The sequence below is a fragment of the Chiloscyllium plagiosum genome, unplaced genomic scaffold (assembly GCF_037043375.1).
Source record: "Chiloscyllium plagiosum isolate Xiang-an unplaced genomic scaffold, Cpla_swu_hap1 HiC_scaffold_35, whole genome shotgun sequence".
Taxonomy (NCBI): Eukaryota; Metazoa; Chordata; class Chondrichthyes; order Orectolobiformes; family Hemiscylliidae; genus Chiloscyllium; species Chiloscyllium plagiosum.
Genome location: NW_028270173.1, coordinates 14,462,450 through 14,487,316, shown reverse-complemented (window position 1 = coordinate 14,487,316; position 24,867 = coordinate 14,462,450). Strand labels below are relative to the sequence as shown.

General features: G+C 45.6%; 1 pseudogene; it reads left to right on the top strand.

Annotated features, from left to right (window-relative positions):
- The window catches only part of LOC148140088 (uncharacterized), a 71,063-nt pseudogene that overhangs the window by 16,417 nt on the left and 29,779 nt on the right, over positions 1-24,867 (top strand).

Here is a 24,867-nt window from a genome sequence, read left to right as displayed (position 1 = left end):
TGATTTTGATAGAATCCAAGAATCCCTTCAGTGTGGAAGCAGGCTATTCAGCACCATCGAGAACACACCAATCCCCAGACTCAACCCCCACCATATCCCTGTTACTCCACATTTCACATGGCTACATCTACCTAGCCTGCTCACTATCGAGAAAAGTTGCACAGCTTTGCACTGTGGGAGGAAACCCATGCAGATAGTCGCAAACATGCAAACACCACACAGACATTTACCCAAAGCTTGAATCAAACTCAGCTCCCTCATGTAGTGAAGCAGCAGTGCTAACCATTGAGCTAACATCATGAGCGCTTTTACTGATCAAGCAGTCAATCCAGTATGAGGGTTGTGATTCAGTGAAATATTCCTGCTCCGTTTTCCAAGGATTTGGAATGTGAGAAGGGTCCAGGTCATCTTGCAGGTGGGGGCAGGTGACTGGAAAATTGCCATTATTTCCAGGTGAGGGAACAGACCAATTTAGGATGCTGAGAATATGGGAGGAAATCGACAACAATGAAGCAATGAGTAGCCATGTGAATAACTAACTCATCTCCTAGGAACAGAGAAATCGCTACAGAGGAGGGTATGATAAATCAAATTGTATTCAAATATCACCCATGGTGCCCACATATTAGCCCAAAGAACTTTTGAACCATTGAAGTGTTTTTGAGGAATATTCCCTATTGTAATGAGGGCAATGAGAGAATCCATCTGTGAACAATGAGGTCACAGAAACAGCATTTTGATTATGAGAAAGTCATCAGTTTTGATGGTATTAGTTGTGGTAGAAAGGTTCAGTTACACCAAGGAAGCCAACACATTGCATTATTTCTAACAGCAATGCAAAAGGTCAAAAAGTAGGTCCTCGAGGATTGTAATATCTGTTCTCGTGTCAGGAGGAATAGGAGGATAAAGTAGATTAATTTATGGCTGAGGAGCTGTTGTGAGGAGCATTTTTGGACCATTTGGGTCTCTTCTTGGGAAGAAGTGAACTGACTAAGAAGGACTGGCTGCAACTAAATTGGAAAGGGACCAATATCCTCGCAGGGAAATTTGCTAGTCCTACTCGGGAGGCTGAAGGGTGAATTTGATGAAGGGTTAGAGAATTATGATGAGTATAAATGAGTAAATAGCAAGCTTATTTTCCCTTAATGGAATGTTCAATAACTGGGGACATAGGTTTAAGGGAGGGCGCAGGGGTTTTCGAGGGGGATTACTCACTCGGATGATCATAGGTGTCAGGAACTGACTGCCTGAAAGGAGACAGAAACCTTTGCAATATTTTGGAAGTCATGCAGTTGGAGTGATAGAGTCACACAACACAGAAACAGACTCTTCCATCCAAGTCATCTGCACTGACCAGATACCCCAAACTGACCTAGTCCCTTTTACCAGCATTTGGCCGATGTCCGAAGCATGCCATACTCCCTTTTCATTACCCTGTTCCATCTGCAATTCCACCCCAAATTACCATGCACCTGCTCCCCCAGGCCTCTCATTCAGTAACACTCCCCAGTACCACACCATCAACTATATGAGTATTGTCGTGGTTTGCCCAACCAAATTGCAACACCTCACATTTATCTAAATTAAACTCCATCTGCCACTCCTCAGCTCATTGACCCATCTCATCAAGGCCCTGTTATGCTCTGAGATAATCTTTTTACCATCCGCTAGACCACCTATTTTTGTGCCATCAGCAATCTTACAAACCATGCCTCTTTTTTCACATCCAAATAATTTATATAAATGACACACTGATCCTTGTGATGCACTGCTGGTCATAGTCCTGTCACCACCCTCTGTCTCCTACCTTCAAGTCAGTTTTGTACTGAATTAACAAGCTCCCCGGATCCCATGGGATGTAACCTTACAAACCAGTCTACCATGCGGAACCTTGTTGAAAGCTTTGCTGAAGTCCATATGGACAACCTCTACTGCTCTGCCTTCATCAATCTTTTTGTCACCTCTTCAAAAAATCAATAAATACATCATTTCCTAATTATAAAGCCATGTTGACTGTTGCTAATATGTCATTGTCTTTCCAAATGTATGTAAATTCTGTCATTTTTTCTCCAACAACTTAGCCACTACTGATGTAAAGCTCACGGGTTTAATATTCCATTGCATTTCCTGAGAGACAGTGAGGACTGCAGTTGCTGGAGAGTCAGACTTGGTAAAGCGTGGTGCAGGAAAAGCACAGCAGGTCAGGTAACATCCAAAGAGCAAGAGGGTCAATGTTTCGGGCATGACGCATCTTCAGTCCTGAAGAAGAGTCATGCTGTAAACTTTGACTCTCTTGTCCTCGGATTCTGCCTGACACGCTGTGCTTCTTCCAGTGCCATGCTTTACCAACACTCGCTTTTCCTTACAGCCTTTCTTAAATAATGGCACCAAATTAACCAATCTCCAGTTCTGGCACCACAGCCATGGCTGTCGATGGTACAAATATGTCAGTGAGGGGCCCAGCAATCTCTTCCTTAGCTTCCCATGAAGTTCTGCAAAACACCTCAGGTCCTGGGGATTTATCCAGCTTTATACATTTTAAGTCCTCCAGCACCTCGTCTTCTCTAATATGAACTCTTTTCAAGACATCACTAATTATTTCTCCAACTTCCCAAACTCCTGGGAAATGGGATACAAGTTGACAGGCTCACACTCACACTTCCCTCTCATTTTCTCCTCCAACCTACTCTCCCATCACTCCCCAACCTTACTCCATCTCCATATCACTTGCACCCCCCAATTCTCTATTCCACTCACTCCAAGACTCTCAGTCTTCCACCACATATTTCACTTTCAATCTCTCCATCCGTCTACCTGACTCTCTTCCTCCAAGTCATGCTCCTCATTTTCATTCCCCCTCCCCACACTCTCATTGCCAATTTCCTTCTCATTCTACCTTACTCCAGCTCTTGCCTCCTCCACACTTTTGACCTTACACACAGCCTACCTCTTTATTCACCCCATCTCTTTATTCACCCCATCACTCTCCTCAGTTTCCTTGTCCCTATCCTTCATGTCTTTCTCCTTTGATCTCCAAACAGGCCCCACTCCCTTACCCTCCATCATCAACCCTCCTCTATGGACTTCATACTTCACTTCCCAACTCTAATGTGCGCTCTCTCCTGCTCTCCCATTCTACTCTCTCCTGTTCTTGCTGCCTGCCTCCTTCTCACTACCCATTCTAATCCCTCACTCTGTCCTATTCTCCACACCCCACTCTTAGCTTCTCCCGTGCTATCTCTCCTCTCCTACTCACTTCCCATTCACTCTTCCTCCTCACTCACTGCCCCCTCTAGCTCAGCTTCTCATCCAGTCACTCTCGCCTTTACCTCATTCTCTTTTTGGTTTGTACATGCCATTTACTGATCCTTCATGCTACAGACCACAGCCTCATTCTCCCATCTCCACCCTCTATCCCACTCACCTCCACATTCCCCACATCCATCCAGTCCTCTCCATTGTTCACCATTCAGCCCTCCCCCACCCTCTCTTCATTGTTCTCCCTTCACAATGCACTCCACTCTCTAATCCTCATTCTCCCTGTGACTCCACCATCCCCTTACATTCTGGTTCCCCACATTCTCCAATTGCCCCTCCCCATCAATGACCCTTCACTCCCTCCTGCTCTTCCCTTTCCCCTCAATCCTACTGCCCTCTCCTGCTCACTTCTCCTACCTCTCAGCTCACACTTCCTTCTCCCTCATTCTCCCCTCAAGCACAGTTTCCCAAGCTGGTCACTCTCCCCTCAACCTTACCCTCCTCTCACTATCTGTCACGCACTGCCCCTCACTCTTATCTCACATTTGCCCTCCCCTTTACTCTACTCCATAATCGTTCTGTCATGGTATTGCTTGCCTCTCCCCTCCCTTTTTAGCTTGCATCTTTATACTCCTCTTCCCCTTCACTCTCGTCTTCAGTTATCTCAATCTCCACATCATCCTTGGATCCATTCATCTCCCATGCATTCCACAGACTTCCTCAATTCCTGTGATCCGACTCTCTCCCCTCGTCCTTATACTCCCCTCATCTTTACCTTCCTCTCCTCCTCACATAAACTTCACATCATCTTCCAATTCAGTCACCTCCACAATCCGCACAAGACCCTATTTTGTTACTTTCTCACTTCCGCATATCACTTTATTCCCCTTACTCTTAACCCACCCCTCCCCCTTATATACCCGCCTTACTCCTTCCACTCACTCTCCTCTCCCACTCACTCATCTCTCCCATGCCCAAAGGTAACCTGTCTTTCTCCCCTTCAGCTCAGCCATCCCTTCCTCCTTACTCTCATCTCCTTTTCACTCTTCCTCTCACTCATCACATTTCCCTCACTCAACTCTCCACTCACTCTCCCGATCGACAAGCCTCAACTGTCCACTTATTTTTGTTGTCCTCTTGTCCTTACCTTCCCATTCTATGCTGTCACTCACTCTCCCCTAGCCCATCTCAGTCCTCTCCTCTCACAAAACCCCCACAGCCTCTCCCATATCCTTACTCAGCTTCTGCTCCTTCCTTCTTCCATCACTTCCCCCATCCCTTCACTCTCCCATTATATGCCCCTCATTTCTTCCCACTGTTCATCATGTTCCCATCTTCCTTCCTCAAATCCTCTATCACAAATGCAACCTGCGTTACTACCTCCCTCAATCTCCCCACTCACTTGCTGCTCGTTACTCCTGCCTCCTCTCATTACCTCCATTTCGACCCATTCACATCACCGCATTCTCCCCTTCCCCTTGCATTCTCCCCTCCCCCAACCTCTCTTTCCCCTCACCCTCCCTTCATCTTGTTATTGTGACTGTTGTTCTCACTCACCCATTACTCTCCCCTCCTCTTATGGTCCCCTTCCTTTCCCTCTCACTTCCCCCTTTGATGACCCTCACTGCCCTATTCACTCTCACCTCCCAATTTGTATGTTCCTCCTGGACATAGCCATCTCCCCATCTAGTCTAAACTCAATCCCTCTCCCTCAGTCTCTCTACCTAACGCTGTCCCACACCCTTGTGCTCTTACCCCTAAATTGCTCTCCCTCCCCACCCCCTAGAGCTTCTTCTCCCTCCACACCTGCCACATAATCTGGCCCTCGTTCTCCCCTCACATCCTATTTCAGTTTAGCCTCCTGGCTCTCCAGATGATACCACATTCCACAGCCTGCTCTGTCCGTGCACTCCACCCTCAAGTTACACCTTCCCGTCACTCTCGCCCAAGCACTCAGCCCTCACATTCCTCACCCCCATCTCCCCCTCATACTCCACACCTCTCTCTCATGCCACACTTTCACTCTCCCTTCCTCTCTTTCCCAACCCTTCGCTCTCCACCCTCTCTCTTTTCTCCCAGTTCCTCCTGTCTCCCACATCTCGTCCCCTCCCCCTTTCTAGCCGTCCACTCTCTCTCCCCTCCATCTGCTCTTCCTGTGCTCTCCACTTCCACACCACGCCCGTCAACTGATCCCTCTCACCTCCCATCCCTCACTCCTTTCTCCCGAGCTCTCCACCTTACCCATCCTTCCTTCTCATTACTACACTCATGTGCTCTCCCTCAATCACTCCACTTCCCCTCTCCCTCCCCTCCTTCAAACTCCCCTTTTCCAGACACGAATTACCCTCCATTGCTGAGCTCCTCACTCCCTGCTCCCCTCACTCTCCCTTGCCTGTCTCTCCTTCCCTCTCTCTGACGGTGTTATTTGATCTCTCCCCCAGCTCCAGCCTCTCTGACTCTGGATCCGAACACAGCGCATCCCCGGCTCATCCTGTCTGAGGACCGGACCAGTGTGAGACTCGGAGACACAGAGCAGCCGCTCCCTGACTCCCCGGAGAGATTTGATTCCAGGGCCCGTGTCCTGGGATCAGAGGGATTCACGTCAGGGAGACATTACTGGGAGGTGGAGGTGGGGGAGATGACCCAGTGGATTTGAGGAATGGCCCGAGAGTCTGTGAAGAGGAAAGGGTGGATCAGACCGAGACCGATGACCGAATTCTGGATTATGGGGCGGTTCCCCGAAAGAGGCTATTTAAGGTGCCACCTCCCCGTCGTGGACCACACTCTCCCCATATGGGAATGCCCTGAAGATCGGGGTTTTCCTGGACTATGAGGGTGGACAGGTGTCATTTTACAATGCGGACACCATGTCCCATCTCCACACTTTCACCCACACTTTCACTGAGAGGCTCCTTCCCATCTTCTGTCCGGGATTGAATGACGGCGGGAAAAATTCCCCCCGCTGACAATCTGCGGGATTAAAGGGTGCTAACAAATCCATCCCATAATTTGACCTCGGCCCCCTGCCTCCTGCCAGCTGGAAACTGATGGGGGTCGGTCTCAGTCACAGGTAGAGAGAGAAACCAGGTTAACATTCCCGGGAATAAACTCTATATCAGAACAAGGAACTGAAAGATCAGGAGGAGCTATGAAAGGCTGGGGGAAAGAGGGAGGGGGAGAGTAGAAACAAACAGAAGCTCAATTGTAGAGAGGGACTGACTGGGTAGAGTGAGCTGTGAGCTGCAGGAACCCGGGGACCTTCCTGACTGTAATGTTGCTCCACAGGCGGGAGGTGGCGCTACATGACGGTGTTGGAGATGAATCAGTCAGTGGGTCTCAGACTGGGCTCAGGAGAGCCTTTCCAAAAGGGACATCAAATCATTTCACTGCGGGCGGATAGAGAAAAAAGGACAAGAGGGGAGAGTTAGTGGGATGACAGAAGATGAGTGGAGAAATGTTGGACTATAACCTGGCGTTGTGTGAGTACACCCTTTGTACTCCCCAATCCAACATCGGCATCTCCAGATCGTGACTTTTTGGAAAAGCCCATCTTTCCTGCAGGAGCTGCTGCCAATAATTCCATCCCGAATCGTCCCACTTTCTCACCTCCTGCCCAGTGATGGGGAATCCCAGGTACTCAAGCGACTCAGAGAGAAAGTGAGGACTGCAGATGCTGGAGATCAGAGCTGAAAATGTGTTGCTGAAAAAGCGCAGCAGGTCAGGCAGCATCCAAGGAGCAGGAGAATCGATGTTTCGGGCATGAGCCCTTCTTCAGGAATCAGCCAATGTTGTCTATCTCATACGCTGCAGGCAAGGATGCCCTGAGGCATGGGACATTGGTGAAACCTAGCAGAGGCTATGGCAACAGATGAATGGGCACCACACAACAATCAACAGACAGGATTGTTCCCTCCCAGTGGGAGAACATTTCAGCGGTCCAGGACATTCGACCTTGGACCTTCGGGTGACCATCCTCCAAGGCGGACTTCAGGAGAGGCAGCAATGAAATGTGGCCGAGCAGAGGCTGATAGCTAAGTTCGGTATTATTAGGGAGGGCCTCAACTGGGACCTTGGATTCATGTCACACTACAGCTGACCACCATTGCACTACACACACACACACACACACACAGGCACTCCTATAGACACATATACAAACAGACACACCTATACACAGATACGCACACAAACACTCACACACACTCCTACAGACACACACACTCCCACACTCACACATTCACCCTCTCACAGATGTAGACCACTTTGCACTCATACACACATATACAATCTCTCACAGAAACTCACAAACCCCCAGCCCAGACACACACACACAAACACACACACTCCTACAGACACACACACTCCCATACTCACACATGCATCCTCTCACAGACGTAGACACTTTATGTTCATGCATGCAAATGCACTCCCCCTATTCCTGATGAAGGGCTTTTGCCCGAAACATCGATGTTCCTGCTCCTCGGATGCTGCCCGAACTGCTGTGCTTTTCCAGCACCACTCTAATCTAGAATCTGGTTCCCAGCATCTGCAGTCCTTGTTTTTACCTATACACTCCTTCTTACCTATACACTCACAACCCACCACCCAGACAGACAGACACACACACACACTCCCACACTCACACATGCACCCTCAGACAGGGAAGCTCACACATTCAATACATTATCTGAGCCAACATGACACCAATTGCTAAGTTCACTTCAGAATATAACTTTTAAAAAAAGTTTTCCGATTTACATATGAAAGAACTGAAACCAACATGGTCATTCTAAAAGATGAGAGACTGAACTAGCAGTTCTGGTCTTTTTCAATATATACTTTCAGTTACATCACACTGTAAACATTTGCTATAAATTCTGTATCATACAACTGTGCACTCCACAACCACCTGATGAAGGAGCAGCGGTCTGAAAGCTAGTGCTTCCAATTAAACCTGTTGGACTATAACCTGGTGTTGTGTGATTTTTAACTTTGTACATCTCAGTCCAACAAAGGTGTCTCTAAATCATGAATCCATTGCCTGAAGCCCACAGCTGTACTGTCTGATCCCCTGCCCAATGTCTGGTATATCCTCGCCCTCTCTCTGATTGACATGCCTCTGGTCAAAATCTCAATGTGATACCTGACAGAATTCCAGATCTCTGGATGTGAAGATGAGCATTCTGTTAAAGGTTTAATTTCTGTTTCCTTCTTTCCTTTCAATTCTCTTTGTTATTAAATCTCTTTTTACATCATTTCGTACATGCCCCACTGTATTCTATTCTTGGACTTTATTGCAGCCAATATTGGAAGTAATTTGCCACTCTCTTGTCCATTGAATGAAAGTAGCAATGTCACTCTCTAATGTAATTCTTCTCTGTCAGTGTCAGTTATTATTATACCATTTGGAATAATTAGATATAAGACCATAAGATCATAAGACATAAGAGGAGAAATTAGGCCATTCCGCCCACCTAATCTGCTCCACCACTCAATCATGGCTGATAAGGTTTTCAACCCCATTTCCAACTTTCTCTGTAAGCTTTAATCCCATTGGCAATCAAGAACTTATATAATTCTATTTTAAATATACTCAATGACCTGGCCTTCCCAACCTTTTTCTGTGGTAATGAATTCCACAGATTCACCACTCTCAGGATAAAGAAGTTTCTCCTTATCTCCATTCCAAAGAGTCTTCCCTTTCCTCTAAGGCTGTACGCTCAGGTCCTCCTCTCTCCTGCCAATGGAAACATCTCCCCAACCTCCACTCTGTCTAGTCCATTTAGTATCCTAAAAGTTTCAATCAGATCTCTCTTCATCCTTTTAAATTCCATCGAATATAGTCCTCAAATGTTCCTCATATGTAAAGCCTTTATTTCTATGGGATTAGAGTCATGAACTCCTCTGATCTACTCCAAGCCCAATGCATCTTTCCAGAGGTATGGAGCCCAAAACTGCTCACAATATTCTAAATGTGATTTGGTCAGAGCTTTATAAAGGCTCAGAGGTACATCTCTGCTTTTTTATCCTAGTCCTCTCAAGATGAATGGCAACATTGTGTTTGCCTTCCTCACTACCAACTCAACCTGCAGGTTAACCTTCAGAGAAACCTGGACTGGGACTCCTAAGTCTGTTTGTGCTTCAGATTTCTGAAATTTCTCCCCATTTGGAAAATGGTCCATGCCTCTAGTTTTCCTACCAATGTGCATGAACTCACACTTCCCCACACTGTATCGCATCTGCCAATTCTTTGCCCACTCTTCGAACCTGTCTAAAACTTTCTACAGCCTCCCTGCAATCTTAATGTTACCTATCCCTCCACCTACTTTTGTATCATCTGCAAATGTAGCCAGACCGCCTTCAGTTCCTTCATTCAGATCATTAATGTATAAAGTGAAAAGTTTTGGTCCCAACATCAACTCTCATGAATCAATGGCTTCTATCCTGAGAAAGACCATTTTATCTCCACTTTCTACCTTTTGCCAGACAGCCAAGCTTCTATCCATGCTAGTACCTGGTCTTGAACATCATGTTCAGCAGCCTCCTGTGAAGCATCTTATCAAAGACCTTCTTGAGCTCCAGGTAGATAACATCCATTGACTCTCCTTGGTCTAACATGCTTATTATATCCTCTAGAAATTCTAACAGTTTTTTTCAGGCATAATTTCCCCTTGATAACACCATGCTGACTTTGCCCTATTTTGCCATGCACTTCCAAATATTCAGAAATCTTATCCTTCATAATAGACTCCAAACTCTTACCAATGACTCAGGTCAGGCCAATCGGTTTATAATTTCCCATCTTTTGCATTGCTCCCTCATTAAACAGGGGTGTTAGATTAGCAAATCTCCAATTCTCTGGCACCCTCGCTGACTGCAGTGATACTTGAAAGATCACTACTATTGATAGTCTGGGCAGAGAAATGGCAGATGCAATTTAATCCACACAAATATCAGGTGATGCATGTTGGAAGGTCTCATGCAGGAAGGAAGTATACAGTAAATGGCAGTATTCTTAGATGGATGTGAAGATAGATTTTGGCATAAAGTTCCACAGTTCCCTGAAAGTGGCAACACAAGTGATAAGGCAAGTAGATGACATGCTTGCTTTCATCAGTCATGGTACAGAGTACAAAGATTGGCAAGTCATGACGTAGCTATACAGAACTTTACTAAGGTCACATAGAGTTCAGGTCACCACATTACCGGAAGATTGTGCAGGATTTGGAATAGGCACATGAATGGATGTAGGTTTGCTCACTGAGCTGGAAGGTTTGCTTTCAGATGTTTCATCACCATACTAGGTAACATCATCAGTGAGCCTCCAGATTAAGCGCTGGTGCCATGGCCCACTTTCTATTTATGTGTTTAGGTTTTCTAATAGAAAACTAAACCTGAGCTACAAATCTTCTCAAAATTCGCTAGGTACAGAAATGTTTCACCAGAATATTTCCTGGTTTGGAGGGAAGAAGCCAAGTTGAGAGACTGGAAAAGCTCTCTATGTATTCACTTGAATGTCAGATGCTGAGTGGTGAGCTAATAGATGTTTACATGATTATGACAGGCATGAATAGAATGGATAGCTGAAGTATTTCTCCCAGGGTAGAAATGTCAATTACCAGTGACATAGGTTTAAGGAAAAGCAGTAAAGTTAAACAATGTGAGAGGCACATTTTCTACAAGGAGTGCAGTAATGCCTGGAATGCACTTCCAAAGAAAATGGCAGAAGCAGATACAACATCAAAGTTTAAAAGATTGCCTGGCATACAGTAACAGAAAGATTCAGACCACATAGAAGCAAAACGTTTTTAGTTTAGAAAGGCATTATGTGTCAGCACAGACTGGGTGGGCCAAAGGGCCTGTTCTTGTTATCAGCTATTCTTTGGTCAGACTTGATGGACTGAATTGCCTTCTGCTCTTATCACATCTTCATAGGTTAAGAACCTCCAATGATACAATTACAAGCAACAGATGATATTGCTGTTAGGTCATCATTGTTTGAGAGAGCTTGCTGTGTGTAAATTGGCTGCCGTGATTATAATGCTACATTGACTACACTCCTAAGTACTTAGTTGGCAGCAAAGCACTTTGACACATTGAGTGGTCCTGTCAGCTGCTTTATAAATGCAAGTCTTTCTTTTCTTTTTTTAAAATATCTGCATCTCTCCCACTTTAAGACAATTCTCAAACCTTTGTCTTTGTACCAAACTCTGGTCATTGTTCTTTGGGTATCAGTAACAAATGTTTGATAACTGCTCCTGCAAAGCAACAATCTTAAAGGTGCTGCATAAATGCAATTTGAGATCATATAAGCAGTTGCCAGGCATCAATTTAGTTTTATCCCCCTACAGCCTGATGTGAGGAAGAGAAGAATGTTTTCAAAACAAAACAGAAATCTCAGAAGGTCTGGCAGCATATGTGGGGAGAAATCAGAGGTAACACTTCGATCTAGTGACCCTTCCTCAAAACTCAAACTTTTTGAACTTCATTCTTTTAAAGGATAAAGGTAGTGGGGCAAGGGACCATGTCTCAGTCTTGAAATTAGTTAGCAAGGGGGAATGGGCATTTCAATAACTGGATTTAGTGTTTGCTGCATTGTAACATTCTTATACCACCCTTCATTGGCTATGAGGTTAGTTTAACCTCTGTGGTTGAGAAATGATTGAAAGCAATTCTGAGAGACAGAATTAATCTGCACTTAGTGAGGCAAGCATTAATCAAGAATGGTCAGCATGGTTTTGTTAAGGAGAGGTCATGTCTGAGTGCTTGATTGAACTTTCCGAAATGACGATCAGGTACTTAGATGAATACAATGCTTTTGAGGTAGTCTACTTGGACTTCAGCAAGGCTTTTGAAAAGGTCCCACATGTGAGATTGATAGCAAAAGTAAGAGTCCATGGATCCAGAGAAATTCAGCTAATTGGACCCATAACTGGCTGAGTGGCAGGAAGCAGAGGGTGACAGTTGAAAGTTATGTTTCCGACTCGAAATCAGTGCCCAACTGGGTCCTGCAGCAGTCAGTATTGGGGTTTGTGTAAATAAGTTAAACTTGAATGCAGAAGGGTTGATTAAGTTTACAAAAGTTGGTAGATGGTAAATAATGAGGAAGATAGCCTTTCAGTACAAGAGGATACGGACGGATCAGTGGCAAATGGAATACAGTTCAGATAAAACACGGGCAAGTCTGGCAGCATCTGTGAAGAGAAATCAGAATTAATGTTTCGCATCTGGTGACCCTTCCTCAGAGCTATTAATTCTGAAACATTAACTCTGATTTCTCTTTACAGATGCTGCCAGACCTGCAGAGCTTTTCCAGCAACTTCTGTTTCTGTTTTTGATTTACAGCATCTACAGTTCTTTTGGCTTTAATCAGATAAATGTTAGGCAATGTACTTGGGCAACACAAACAATGCAAGGGAGTACATATTGAATGGTAGGACCTCACAAGTAGACAGGAGAGTGAAAAAGGCATTTGGTATGTTTTTTTTTAGGTCAGAGCTTTGAGTATAGGAATTGGGAGGTAATGTTACGGCTGTACAGGAAATTGATAAGGCCACTTTTGGAATATTGTGTATAATTCTGGTCTCCCTCCAATCGGACGCATGTTGTGAAAAATCAAAAGAATTCAGAAAAGATTGACAAGGTTGTTGCCAGGATTAGAAGATTTCAGCTATAGGGAGAGACTGAATAGGCTGAAGCTGTTTTCCCTGGAGCATCTGAGGCTGAGGGGTAACCTTGTAGAGATTTACAAAATCGTGAGGGGCATGGATATGGTAAATAGACAAGTTCTTTTCTCTGGAGTAGTGGAGTCCAGTACTAGAGGGCATAGGCTTAGGATAAGAGGGGAAAAATTTAAAAGGGACCTAAGGGGCAACTCTTTCACATAGAGTGTGGTGCACATATGAAATGAACTACTGGATGAAATTACATTTACAATGTTTGAAAGACATTGGGATGGGTTTATAGGGATATGGGCCAGGTGCTGGCAAATGGGACTAGATTAGGTTTGGATATCTGGTCGGCATTGACAAGTTGGACCGAAGGGCCTGTTTCCTTGCTGTACATCTCAATGACGAAGACAGAGGGTGGTGGAGGGTTATTTTTCAGATTGGAGGCCTGTGACCAGTGGAGTGCCAGAAGGATCGGTGCTGGGTCCTCTACTTTTTGTCATTTACATAAATGATTTGGATGCAAGCATAAGAGGTACAGTGAATAAGTTTGCAGATGACACCAAAATTGGAGGTGTAGTGTACAGTGAAGAAGGTTACCTCAGATTACTACAGGATCTGGACCAGATGGGCCAATGGGCTGAGAAATGGCAGATGGAGTTTAATTCAGATAAATGCAAGGTGCTGCATTTTGGGAAAGCAAATCTTAGCAGGACTTATACACTTAATGGTAAGATCCTAGAGAGTGTTGCTGAACAAAGAGACCTTGGAGTGCAGGTTCATTGCTCTTTGAAAGTGGAGTTGCAGGTACAAATTGCAACATTTAAGAGGCATTTGGATGGGTGTATGAATAGGAAGGGTTTAGAGGGATATGGGCCAGGTGCTGGCAGGTGGACTAGATTGGGTTGAGATATCTGGTCCCCATGGACGGGTTGGACCAAAGTGTCTGTTTCCATGTTGTACATCTCTATGACTCTACTGAAGTCTACATTATCTCTGTAGCTATCTCTTTTGGAACTCTAGGGTGTAGCCCATCTTGTTCACATGACTTGTTTACTTTCAGACCTTTCAGTCTTTCTCTCACCTTCTATATGGCTATGTAGCACAGCATCTAAATCATTAATCAATAGAGTGATGAAAGAAGGGAAATATAAATCAGTGCCATAACGTAGATACAATTACTGAAGAATGAAGAAGAAAGAAAGTTCAAATATTTCTGTGTGATAGAGAATTGTCCAGGTAGTGGGACAAGAGCATTGGAGTAAAGAGGTGAGGAGTTTACATGAACAAAAACTGACAATAAAAGAGGTTCCTACTGACAGGGCACAGATACAATAAAAAACAGCTGCAGAGTGTCACAGAGTCCACCTGGCTCATTCTGAGCTCTTGGCATTTTTGGAACAATCTGCTGATCATCACAATGAGTGACCATGTGACTGGAGGACAAACTCAGCAGGACAGACTGACTCCAGCCTTTGCAGGGAGAAGGGAAATGAGGGAAGTGTATGGCGAGAAGATACCTGTCCATTCTTCCCCTTCTCTGTCTCACAGCCATTTTCCCAACCAGGTCTTCAATCTTATGTGCTCATCAGTCTCACAGTTTCACATCCAAGGTACTCTCCAGGTTAACCACTCCGTTTGGCAGTGAATTCGGTAATCTCGTCACCCTCTGGAAAGAAACCCTTCCAAGTGGGGAAGGAACAATCCATTGTAAGGCCTTTTAGTATCAGTTGATTTTCTGACATTCTGAGCCTGTATTGGTGGGAAGGATCTATTGAACACAGAGGCCTGTCTTATGGAGGTGTCTGGGAGCTCACAGCATTGATAGAAAATGTACGGCCTCATCTCTCCAGACTTCCTCTGGAAAGGAACATTCCAGAAACAGGTGGGAAACTGCCTCGGCTCCAGTGGGAGGTGTCAGTTGTGGTTCAGTGGGTGCTCTCTTCCATCTGAGTCTGGTCAGGGGCCTCGAGGCCTGGACAATAATCCAGATGGAGCCTGCCGTGTGGGACTGAGAAGGGACAAGGCAGCTGCTCTGCTCACTGGGCTCAAGGTACCTGATGCATTCCCTCCATCACAGAGTACATTGAGGAAATATTTCATGGTGTTTAAAGTGGCATTCTTTTGTTGGGAAAGGCACTAAATAAATGCAAGATACAGAAAAATCCAATTGCTGGAATGACCGTCTTACACCAGATTTCACCAGAGGCGTTGTCGCTGGCCATGAGTTCAGTTTGCAGCAGAATGTAAGGCACATGGGTTCCCACCCCTCACCCCTACCTCCCTCTTCCTCTGTCTGTATTCCCACCCCATTCTTTGTGTCAACATCACATATGCCTTCACCCTCCCAGCCCGGAGTCAATTCTCCTTCCATAATTTAACTCTGTTTTTCTTTAAAAATTACAATATTTTCCCCCTCATTATAAATATGTCAAAAGACAAATGACTTGTTTGTGATAAGGCACTGTTATGCATTAATGACTGGTGAACAGGGTGGAACTTTGGCTCAGTGCACTGCTGCCTCACAGGGCCAGGGACCCGGGTTTGATTCCAGCCTCTGTTTGTGTGGAATTTGCACATTCTCCCCATGTCTGAGTGGATTCCCTCTGGTTTCCCCCTACAATCCTTTGGTGAATTAGCCATGTTAAATTGCCCATAGTGTTTAGGGTTATGTGCATTAGTCAGGAGTAAATTAGTCAGGATACTCTTCTGAGGATTTGTGCGGACTTGTTGGGCTGAAGGTAGAAGTGGGGGCCAAATATAACATTTACAGATTTGGGGAGAATACAATGGGGAAGGTGTGTTGTGAGGAAGGTGTAAAGTGGTTTCTGGAGAAATTTTCAGGCTTCATGAATGGGCAAGAACATAGAACAAAGAACAGAACAGCAAAGTGCAGGCCCTTCAGTCCTTGATGTTGTGCTGACCTTTTATCCTAGTCTAAGATCAAACTTGCCCACATTATGCTATCTTCCATGTGCCTATCCAAGAGTCACTTGAATGCCCCTAATGTATCTTATTCTATGACCACTGCAGGCAGTGCATTCCATGCACCCACCACTCTCTGTGTAAAGAACCTACCTCTGCCATCTCCCCTAAATCTTCCTCCAATCACCTTCAAATTATGCCTCCTCATGATAGCCATTTCCACTCTGGAAAATGTCTCTGGCTATCCATTCTATCTGTGCCTTTCATCATCTTGTACACCTCTATCAAGTCACCTCTCACGCTTCTTCATTCCAATGAGAAAAGCCTGAACTCCCTCAGCCTTTCTTCATAAGACATGCCCTCCAGTCCAGGCAGTATCCTGGTAATTCTCCTCTGCAGCCTCTCTAAAGCTTCCACATCCTCCTTATAATGAGGAAACTGGAACTGAACATAATATTCAAGTGTGATCTAACCAAAACTCTATAGAGCTGCAGCATAACCTTACTGCTCTTAAACTCAATCCCCCTGTTCATGAAAGCCAACACAACATAGGCCTCCTTAGCAACCCTACCAACTTGGGTGGCAACTTTGAGGGATTGGTAGACATGATCCATTTGTTCCTCCATACTGCCAAGAATCCTGCCTTTAACCCTATACTATGCATTCAAATTTAACCTTCCAAAGTGAATCACTTTAAATTTTTTCCAGGTTAAACTCCATTTGCCACTTATCAGCCAAGTCAATGTCCCGCTGCAACCTACAATAGCTCTCCACACTATCTACTAGTCCACCAACCTTCATGTCATTGGCAAACTTACTCACCCACCCTTCCACTTCCTCATCCAAGTCACTTATAAAAGTTATAAAGAACACAGGTCCCAGAACTGATCTCTCCAGAACACCACTGGTCACCAAGCTCCAGGCTGAATACTTTCCATTAACCACCAGCCTCTATCTTCTATGTGCTAGCCAATTCTGTATCCAGACAGCCAGATGTCCCTGTTTCCCATGCCTCCTTACTTGCCAGATGAGGCTACCATGGAGAACCCTATCAAATGTCTTGCTAAAGTCCACATACACCACACACACTGCCAACCTTCATCAATGTGTTTTGCCACATCCTCAACAGAATTCAATAAGGTTTGTGGGGCGTGACCTGTCCTTCACAAAACCATGCTGACTATCTCTAATCAAACTATAGTTTTCCAAATAATCATAAATCCTATCTCTCAGAATCCTTTCCAATAACTTGCCCACCACAAATTTAAAACAGACTGGTCTGGATGAAACATAATGTGGAGAAATGTGAAACTAATAGGGTGGCCTGATGGCTCAGTGGTTAGCACTGATGCCTCCCAGCGCCAGGGACCCGTGTTTGATTGCAGCCTTGAGCGACTTTCTGTGTGGAGTTTGCACATTCGCCCTTTGTCTGCATGGGTTTTCTCTGGGAGCTCCGATTTCCTCCCATGATCCAAAGATATACAGGTCAGGTGAATGGGCCATGCTAAATTGCCCATAATTTTCAGGGATGTGTATGTTAGGTGCATTAGTCAGGGGTAACTATAGGATAATAAGCTAGGGCCATGGGTCTGGGTGGGTCACTCTTCGGAAGGTCAGTGTGGACCTATAGGATCATGGAATCCCACACTGTAGGGATTCCATGATCCTATATGGAGAAACTTGCAATGCATTTCCTAAAGGTTGAGGTTGAAGAGTGCAGGTGTGCAGTGGGACCTCGGTGTCCTTGTCAATAAATCACTGAAGGGTAATCAGCAGGTGCAGCAAGATATGAGGAAGGCTAAAGTAATGTGAGTGAGCCTTCATTGCAAGGGGATCTGAGTATAGGAGTAGGGAAGACTTGCATCAGTTGGATAGGAGCTCAGTTAGCCTGTAATTCTCTACATCAGAGGAACGTGATAGATCACTCCTTCAGTATGTTTCAGGATGGAGGTCACAGATTTCTGATTACCAACGGCATTCAGGGTTATTGGAATCGGGAGGGTAAAAGGCACTGGAGTAAAGGATCAGACAGAATCATGTTGAATGATGGGGGCTGAATGGCCTAGGTCCGTCCCAATTTCCTGTAATCAGTCTCTAAGCACTGCAGTGAAAATTCTCAGGGAAACGTTGAACTGAATCTGTTCAACAGTGCAGGAACTTTTTTTTCATTTCAAAAATATACTTTATTCATAAAATTATTTGGATCTCTATACAATTGGTCATGCCAATCTTGTGCACACATTACATTGCTTTACATACAGACATTGAAATTTATTTTTCATATATACAAGTCTGTACATTTACTATCCAGTTCTTCTGCTGAGGCATCAGCAGAGCCCAAATGACTGGGTGGACCCCTGTTCTTCGTTAGGCAGGCAGACATTACAAGGTGGTCTTTCCCCACCGCGCTTTGGTGGCAGCTGCCCCAAGCTTCAGCGCATCCCTCAACACGTAGTCCTGAACCTTGGAATGTGCCAGTCTGCAACACTCAGTTGGGGTCAACTCCTCCAGCTGGAAGATCAACAGGTTTAGGACAGACCAAACAGCTCTTTTATGATCCTCCAGCACAGTTGATGTCCGTCTCCGTGTAGAGCACGGAGTCCCGCGTCAGGGCGCTTCTCAGGACGAACCTCGACAAACACCACTGCATTCCTCTCCAGACTTCCTCTGCGTAGGCACATTCCAGAAGGAGGTGTGTGACAGTCTCGTGTCCCCCCCCCCCGCCCCTGCAGCCGCTTCGAGGGCAGCGTGCGGTGCTGCTGAGAGTCTGGGCGTGCATAAAGGATCTCACAGGCAGAGCCCTTCTCACCACCAGCCAAGCCATGTCTTGGTGCTTTTTGGAGAGTTCTGGCGATGAGGCATTCTGCCAAATGACTTTGACCGTCTGCCCAGGGAACCGCTCGACAGGATCCGCCCTCTGATCGATCTGTTGTATATGTAGAGATTCGCGGGGACACAAAACTCACAACTTCCTTCCGATCAATGAAGCTGTTGACATCTACAAGGTAAACAGTGTATTTTGTAATCGATATTTCTAATCAATCCGTTCAGGCCATCTATGAGACACGTCAGAAGCGGGGAGACTTCTGTCAGGGACAGGAACTCTATCGCTGACAATTGCTCTTCCGAAGCGTTAGTGTTTTTCTGAAATATTTTTAAAAAGGTTTTATCACATTTTCAGGGGGAACACTTTAAGAATACAATTTTATATTCCAACTCCAGCATCAACTGAAATCTTCCTTAGATTCTCTCACAGAGAAGAAATCCGCGGTTCTACAAACGGAACTGACCCAGAAACGGAAGATTTCCGAAGTGAGGGTGAGCTCTCCCTGTGCCGATTCTCTGGGATCTCGGTGAGTTTTGTTCCCTTTATCGCGGGACATTAATGAGGTTTCACATTTCATTCTGTAGGAACAGGCGAGCAGTCTGCAGACCCACATCACATCCGAGTTCACTAAAATGCACCAGATTCTCACTGAGAAAGAGCAGCGTTTACTCAGAGATCTCAGGGAAGAAGAGGAGAGGATTGTAGAACCAATGGAGAGAAACCTTCGAGAGATTCAGGAGGATTTAAATTCTATTGAGGAAAAACTCTTAAAGTTGCAGAAACAGATGGAGCAAAAAGACGAGCGGATGTTTCTGACGGTGAGAGAATATATTGCAAGTTATTTCAGATAGATTTCGGACATGATGACAGCTGTAAAAATAATATTGAATTTAGTGTAAAAAAATTCTGTTTTTGTAACCGCTGCCACACTGTCTACAGAATCTCGGAAATACAGACATTCTCCCGGGAATGTGTTGTGATGTTTTTACTTGTTTTGTTATTATCTCCATGTTCCCCAAGTTTAATTATCTCCTGGAACTCCCATAGTAATCCAGTTCCATGTGGAGGGTATGTGGTTGTGTCTGGTACAGTGGGAGTGTGAGAGTCACTGTCTCTGTGAGCGGGACTGATGGGCAGTTCCAGTTTATTTTACCCTCTCCTCGATCTTCCTTCCAAAATGTATCACTGCACACTTCCGTGTTGTGTCTGCTCATTCCATATCCGCTACAGATTCACCTGCACCTCCACACACATCATCTATTGCATCCTCTGCACCCGATGTGGCCTCCTCTATATTGGGGAGACAGGCCGGCTACTTGCGGAGCGTTTCAGAGAACACCTCTGGGACACCCGGACCAACCAACCCAACCACCCTGTAGCTCAACATTTCAACTCCCCCTCCCACTCCACCAAGGATATGCAGGTCTTTGGACTCCTCCATCGCCAGACCACAACAAAACGACGGTTGGAGGAAGAGCGCCTCATCTTCCGCCTAGGAACCCTCCAACCACAAGGGATGAACTCGGATTTCACCAGTTTCCTCATTTCCCCTCCCCCCACCTTGTCTCAGTCAAATCCATCGAATTCAGCACCGCCTTCCTAACCTGCAATCTTCTTCCTGACCTCTCCGCCCCCACCCCAGTCTGACCTATCACCCTCACCTTGACCTCTTTCCACCTATCACATTTCTGACGCCCCTCCCCCAAGTCCCTCCTCCCTACCTTTTATCTTAGCCTGCTGGACAAACTTTCCTCATTCCTGAAGAAGGGCTTATGCCCGAAACGTCGATTCTCCTGTTCCCTGGATGCTGCCTGACCTGCTGCACTTTTCCAGCAACACATTTTCAGCTCTGCTCATTTCAGCAAGGTAAAAACAATGACTGCAGATGCTGGAAACCAGAGTCTAGATTAGAGTGGTGCTGGAAAAGCACAGCAGGTTAGGCAGCATCCGAGCAGCAGGAAAATCGACGTTTCGGGCAAAAACCCTTCATCACCACATTTCAGCAGCCTGTCTGTCTCCTCATGAAATCTGTTACTGTCATCCTCACTGTTTGTGATTCATTTCTTTCAGGAGAAAGCTTGTCGGAAGAGAAGGTAGGACATGCTCTTTACTGAAACTCTGCACAGTTTGCTCAATGTTGTGGTTCTATTCGCCGAGCTGGAAGTTTTTGTTGCAAACGTTTCGTCCCCTGGCTAGGCGACATCATCAGTGCTTGGGAGCCTCCCGTGAAGCGCTTCTTTGATGTTTCCTCCGGTGTTTATAGTGGTCTGTCCCTGCCGCTTCTGGTTATTAGTTTCAGCTGTCCGCTGTAGTGGTTGGTATATTGGGTCCAGGTCGATGTGTTTGTTGATGGAGTTTGTGGATGAATGCCATGCCTCTAGGAATTCCCTGGCTGTTCTCTGTCTGGCTTGCCCTATGATAGTAGTGTTGTCCCAGTCGAATTCATGTTGCTTGTTGTCTGCGTGTGTGGCTACTAAGGATAGCTGGTCGTGTCGTTTCGTGGCTAGTTGATGTTCATGTATGCGGATTGTTAGCTGTCTTCCTGTTTGTCCTATATAGTGTTTTGTGCAGTCCTTGCATGGTATTTTGTACACTACATTAGTTTTGCTCATGTTGCGTATCGGGTCCTTCGTTCTGGTGAGTCCACTACAGCGGACAGCTGAAACTGACAACCGGAAGCGGCAGGGACAGACCACTATAAATACCGGAAGAAACATCAAAGAAGCACTTCGCAGGAGGCTCCCAAGCACTGATGATGTCGCCTAGCCAGGGGACGAAACGTTTGCAACAAAAACTTCCAGCTCGGCGAACAGAACCACAACAACGAGCACCCGAGCTACAAATCTTCGCACAAACTTTGTATATAAATTAAACTCCATTTGATACTTCTCAGCCCATTGGCCCCTCTGATCAAGATCCCATTGTACTCTGAGGTAATCTTCTTCACTGTCCACTACGTCTCCAATTTTGGTGTCATCTGCAAATTTAGTAAACATATCTCCAAGGTTCATATCCAAATCATTTATATAAATGATGAAAGGTAGTAGACCCAGCACCAATTGTGGCACACCACCGGATCAGGCCTCCAGTCTGAAAAGCAACTGTCCACAACCACCCTCTGTCTACTACCTCCGAGCCACTTCTGCATCCATTTAGCTAGTTCTCCCTGTATTCCATGAAATCTCACCTTGCTTACCAGTGTCCCATGGGGAACCTCGTCGAGCGATATATTGAAGTCCAAATAGACCATGTCCACTGCTCTGCCCTCATCAAATCTGTTTGTTACTTATTCAAAATCTCTATCAAGTTCGTGAGACATAGTTTCCCACACACAAAGCCATGCTTACTATCCCTCCTAATTAGTCCTTGCCTTTGCAAATACATATGAAGTTTGTCCCTCAGGATTCCCTCCAACAACTTGCCCACCACCAGTGTTAGGCTCACTGGTCTATTGTTCTTACTTTCCCTTAACACCTTTCTTAAATAGTGGCACCACGTTAGCCAACCTCTAGTTTTCTGGCACCTCACTTGTGACTATCAATGATACAAATATCTCAGCAAGGGGCCCAGCAATCACTTCTGTCGCCTCCCACAGAGGTCCTGGATACACCTGATCAGGTCCTGGGGATTTATCTACTTTTATCCATTTCAAGACATCCAGCACCTCCTTCTCTGTAATATGGTCATTTTTCAAGACGTCACCATCTATTTCCCCACATTCTATATAGAGTCATAGAGATGTACAGCATGGAAACAGACCCTTTGGTCCATGCTGACTAGATATTCCAACCCAATGTAGTCCCACCTGCCAGGATCCGGCCCGTATTCCTCCAAACTCTTCCTATTCATATACCCATCCAAATACCTCTTAAATGTTGCAATTTTACCAGCCTCCACCACTTCCTCTGGCAGCTCATTCCATAGACGTACCACTCTCTGTGTGAAAAAGTTGCCCCTTAGATCTCTTTTATATCTTTCCCCCCTCACCCTAAACCTATGCCTTCTAGTTCTGGACTCCCCGACCCCAGGGAAAAGACTTTGCCTATTTATCCTATCCATGCCCCTGATAATTTTGTAAAGCTCTATAATGTGGCCTCTCAGCCGCCAACGCTCCCTATAGCTCAAATCCTCCAATCCTGACAACATCCTTGTAAATCGTTTTTGAACACTTTCAGGTTTCACAACATCTTTCCAATAGGAAGGAGACCAGAATTGCATGCAATATTCCAACAGTGGCCTAACCAATGTCTTATATAGCCGCAACATGACTTCCCAACTCCTGCACTCAGTACTCTGACCAATAAAGGAAAGCATATCAAACGCCTTCTTCACTATCCTATCTACTTGTAACTCCACTTTCAAGGAGCTATGAACCTGCACTCCATGGTCTCTTTGTTCAGCAACACTCCCTAGGACATTACCATTAAGTGTGTAAGTCCTGCTAATATTTCCTTTCCCAAAATGAAGCACCTCGCATTTATCTGAATTAAACTCCATCTGCCTCTTCTCAGCCCATTGGCCCATCTGGTCCAGATCCGGTTGTAATCTGAGGTAACTCTCTTTGCTGTCCACTACACCTACAATTTTGGTGTAATCTGCAAACTTACTAACTGTACCTCTTGTGCTCGAATCTAAATCATTTATGAAAATTACAAAAAATAGAGGACTTCGCACCGATCCTTGTGGCACTCCACTGGTAACAGGCCTCCAGTCTGAAAAACAATCCTCCACCACCACCCTCTGCCTTCTACCTTTGAAGTCCATATAAATCACATCTACCGCTCTGCCCTCATCAATCTTCTTTGTTACTTCTTCAAAAAACTCAATCAAGTTTGTGAGACATGATTTTCCATGTTAACAAAATCATGTTAACTATCCCTAATCAGTCCTTACCTTTCCAAATACATGTACATCCTGTCCCTCAAGACGCCCTCCAACAACTTGCCCACCACTAATGTCAGAATCACTGGTCTCTAGTTCCCTGGCATGTCCTTACCACCCTTCTTAAACAGTGGCACCACATTAGCCAACTTCAGTCTTTCAGCACCTCACCTGTGACGATCAATGATACAAATATCTCAGCAAGAGGCCCAATAACCACTTATCTAGCTTCCCACAGAGTTCTAGGATACACCTGATCAGGTCCTGGGGAGAATGGAATGGAGTATTTACAGGAAGCAGGGTGTGAGGATGGACAGTTCAGTTATCTGTGGGAGTCAGTGAGTTTATAATGGATATTGGTGGCCAGTCTATTCCCAGAAATGGAAATAGGATGTCATGGAAAGGAATGGAGGAGTCAGAGCTGGACCAGGTTAAGGAGAAAGTGGGGTGGAAGTTGGAAGCATAATTGATAAACCTTTCCAATTCCAGATGAGAGCATGAGACAGCCTTAATATTATCATTGATATACCAGAGAGAAGGTTATGGGTGGAGGCTGGAATAGGACAGAAAAAGGAATATTCCAACTACCCCACGAAGAGACAGGCATAACTAGGGCCCATGCTGGTATCCATGGTCACCGCTCTGACGTGAAGACAATGAGAGGAGTTAAAAGAGAAGTGTTTGAGGGTGAGGACGAGCTCAGCCAAGGAGTGGAGGGTGGTGGTGGTGGGAGGGTGGGGGGGGGGGGGGGGTGGGATTAGTTCAGACCTTTGTTCTAGGAAGAAGCAGAGAGCCCTGAAAACAATGGGGGATGGAAGTGTAAAGGGATTGCACATCCATGGGACAGAGGAGGTGGCTGGAGTCCTCAAATTGGAAATTTTGGAACTTACAAAAAAGTGTACAAGAAATTGTGATCATAAGCGGGCCAGGACAGGACCAGTGAGTCATGGTAGGAACTGATGAGTTCTGTGCAACAGGAGCTGGCAGAATCAATGTGTCTGCCAGGACAGTCCTGTTTGAGCATGTTTGGAAGGGGGTAGAAGTGCGCTGTGTCAGGCTGGGGGCCTATCAGCTGGGAAGCAGTGGGGGGGCCGGGGGGAGAGATCACCAGATGAAATGAGATCAGTGACCATGGTTGACACAATGGTCTGGTGTTTCATTGTGGGTTCACGGTCTAGTGGGAGATAGGAGGAGGTATCTGAGAGCTGGTGCTCAGCACCTACAAAGTAGAGGTCAGTCTGCCAGACTACAACAGCCCCACCCTGATCAGCAGGCTTCATAACAAAGTCAGGGTTGGATTTGAGAGCA